Below are 4,052 nucleotides of genomic sequence, written 5' to 3'. Positions count from 1 at the left end.
AAAATGAATATTATATAATAATAATTATTAAGGCTGTAAGAAAAAAAGGGAGGTCTAAAGAAGGTTTATTAGTAGGGGTTAAAAGAATTTTGAACTTGAAGTTCTTTAAATAAGAAAGAAAGGGATTTTGTACAATAGGGAATAAAAAATGGTTTAAGAACCGAACCTTAAATGGGACATGTGAGGGAGACATAACTGGTGATTATACTTTTATATGACGGGGAAGATCAATATAGGGACACGGAAAAATACAGAAAGATTTGTGGTATTAGAATTGATAGAATCAGACCGTTTACCATTTCGGATAGAATAGAATGATGAAGCAAGGATAAGGCAATAATTAAATGGTCGTAAAGGGCAATAAAAAGATACAGAAAAAAAAATAATTGAAAAAGTACAAGAAATTAACAGTTGGAGTGATATGAAAGAGATAGGGAAAACTAAAATGATAGGGTGTTGAGTGTTTGAGAAAAAAAAAATGAATATAAAAAGAGTAGGAAAGTGGAGAAGAAATGAATGCGATGAATATTTTAAAAGAATGCGATAGGAATAGAGAGAATAGATTAAAAAAAGTATAGAATGTAATGATGAATTGATTCGAAGAGTTAATGCGGTAAGGAGGGTAGAAGATTTTTGCAGAATAGTGAATACATATAGAAAAAGGAATGTGATAGGAATAAATCGAAGAAAAGAAGAAATGAAGTGGTATAATCACTTCAAAGGAATGTTCGGAGTAAGTGAGGAACCGATGGAAAAAGAGCACCGAATAAGTGAAGTAGGAGAAAAGGTGAGAATGATTACAATAATGGTAATAGATGAGGTTATGAAGGGAATAATCTCTCTAACTAAAAAAAGGCGGATGGACAGGATAAAATACCAGAGAAAAACTACACATGGTATTTGGGGACACATGGGAAAAGAATGAATTACAGGAGGAATGCAGATGTGGAACCATAATAGCAATGGACACTGGGTATAAAATATATACACACATAATAAAAGATAGGTTATAAAAAGAAATAGACGAAAAAAATATATAAAAGAAGGGGACGGGAATATTACACTCAATTTTTCTATTAAAAAATATAATACAAATATGGATCTTGAGAAAAAAGATTTTGTAATATTTATTGACCTAAAAAGGGCGTATGATATTTTTGAAAGAGGGGAATTGTTAAGCATGCTGAGAAAGAGTAAAATTAAAAAGGAATTAATTATGGTAATGGAATTATATCAGAAGTGATACGATTGAATGGAAGAGAAACAAAAAAAATCTGAATGGAAAAAAGAGGAAAACAAGGGTGTAAGTTATGTGCACAATTACATATGCAGATGATATTGTATTCATATATAGTGGTTTTGAACGAAATGATGAAATTTTTAAAAAAATATTCAGAAAGGAAGGGCTTAGGGGTGAATACTAGCAAAATTCGTAGAATTTAAAGAAGTAAGAGGAAGGAAGGGAAAAGAAAAAAGTTAGATGGAAAGGTGAAACGATAGAGAAGTTAAAAAAATATACATACCTACGATATGTTATATATAGGAAAAGAATAATGACAAGATTGTTCGTTGCTACAGTTAAAAGTATAATACTGTATGGAGGTGGAAGTTTGGGGATGGAAAAAGCCACAAATAAGTGTAAGACATTTAAAAAAGGTATATAAAATAGGTATTAAATTTTGATAGAAGCACAGTGGATTATGTGATTAAGAGTGAATTAAAATGTGGAAATTTACTACTAGAAATAGACTACATAGTACGACTTGATGTTGCAAAAATTAAATGTGGGGGATATTAAAAAAAAATATGGAGGAAGATAACCTTAAAAATTGGATTTAAAAATAGATATAACAGGGAAAGGCAAAAAGCGTTAATAGAGTTAAATCTAAATCAAGAGCAACGGAATGAGTGGGATAGAATGGGAAGGTGTATCGATGAAATGGTAAGGATGAGATGCAAATAAATGATAAGGACGAAGGATTTGAGGAGAATTGGAAACTCCAGATATGTTGAATGTATCAAAGACTTGTTATGGGAGCATTGGCAGGAAGATTAGAAACCGGAATATTTGAGTTTGGAAAAAAATGTAGATGTAATAGCAAGGTTCAGAATAGGATATGAGAGTAGAGGGTATAAATATTGCTTGCAAGTGGAAGAAAGAATGTGAAAAGAGGGACGAAAAATTAATGCATGTACTGGAAGGTTGTGATAAAGTAAAGAGCTAGAGAAATGTAAGGATGTTATGAATGAAAGTGGAAATGGACTATTCCTCTTAAAAAATACAGTTAATAAGAGAAGGGAGGTTTAAAGAAAGAACAGAAAAAGAAAGACAAGTAAACATTGATGCATTAACTGTGAAGATATAATACATGTGAAAGATAAAAATTAGCTATTTATGTTAGTTTATGTTTAGCCTTGTAGAAAGAAGATTATGTATTGATGACAAAAATTATGTTTGCAGAAATTTATAACTAAAAGTTGCTTTAATAAATTCATACTGAGTAGCACAGAGCAGAGCACTAGGTAGCAAAAAAGCAAACCTATTTTACAGTCAGAAAACTGGTTTTACAGTCAGAAAGCTAGGGGTGAAATACTAGCAAAACGAAATTTATAGAATTTAGAAAAGTAAGAGATAGGAAAGAAGAAAAAAATGAAAGTTAGAGGTTAAAAAATATACATGCCTAGGATATATAATAGGGGAAGAAAATACTAAAAAAGTTGTTCATTGCTACAGTTAATAGTATAATACTTTATGGAGTGGAGGCATGGGGTTGGAAAAAGCAAAAACAAGTGAAAAACATTTACAAAAAGTACATAAAACGGGCATTAAATTTTGATAAAAGCATAGTGGAATATGTGATTAGGAGAGAATTAAAATGTGGAAATTTAGTTAAGAAAACTAGAAAAAAAGTGGTACAGTACGAGTTGACGTTGCAAAACTTACGTGTGGGAGATATCAGAAATAAAATATGGAGGAAGATAACCTTAAAAATCGGATTTAAAAATAAGTATAACAGGGAAAGAGAAGAGGCGTTAAGAAAGTTAAATCTAAATCAAGAGCAACTGAATAAGTGAGATAGAATGGAAGGTGTGTCGATAAAATAGTAAGGGTAAGATGAAATCATAAGGGGCGGAGGATTTGAGGAGAATTGGAAACTCCAAATACGTTGAATGTTTCAAAGACTTGTTATGGGAGCATTGGCAGTGATATTAGGAACAGGAATATTTGAGTAAGGGAAAAGATATAGATGTAATAGCAACGTTCAGAATATGAAATGAGAGTAGAGGGCATAAGTGTTAGTTGAAAGAGGAAGAAAGGATGTAAAAGGAAGGACGAAAAATTAATGCATGTACTGGAAGGTTGTGACAAAGTAAAGAGCTAGAGAAATGTAAGGGTATTATGAATGGAAATGGACTGTTCCTTTTAAAAACTAAAGTCAAGAAAGGAAGATGTGTTTAAAGAAAGAACAGAAAAACAAAGACAAGTAAACAGGGAATAAAAATATTGATGCATTAGCTGTGAAGATATAATGAATGTGAAAGATAAAAATTTGCTATTTATGTTAGTTTATGTTTAGTCTTGTAGAAAGAAGATTATGTATAATTAATGACAAAAATTATGTTTGTAGAAATTTATAACTAAAAGTTGCTTTAATAAATTCATACTGAGTAGTACAGAGCGGAGCAGTAGGTAGCAAAAAAGCACACCTGTTTTACAGTCAGTAAACTGGAGTAATAATATTCTCAGGAGAGGTAGCTGTACCCTCAAGCTTCCCGTCCATACTTTCAAAGTGAGTTAATTACATACAGGGTGTACGTATTTGGTTAACATCAAACAATCGTAATTTTTTCAAATGGATCATACTTTTATAGCCCTATGCAGAATTTGATTGATGGTAACTACGTAGGTTGCCAGCCGGAAACCCGATCTGGTATTATTTAAATCGCGATTGTTTAAACAAATACCAAAAAACAACTTTTTTGGCCGGAACAATTTTTTTATATATTTTTTTTCTGTTAAAAGATTTTATATTTTAATTATTTAAAAGGCA

This window comes from Agrilus planipennis, unplaced genomic scaffold (assembly GCF_000699045.2).
Source record: "Agrilus planipennis isolate EAB-ADULT unplaced genomic scaffold, Apla_2.0 scaffold146, whole genome shotgun sequence".
NCBI lineage: Eukaryota > Metazoa > Arthropoda > Insecta > Coleoptera > Buprestidae > Agrilus > Agrilus planipennis.
Note: the sequence above shows the minus strand (reverse complement) of the source record.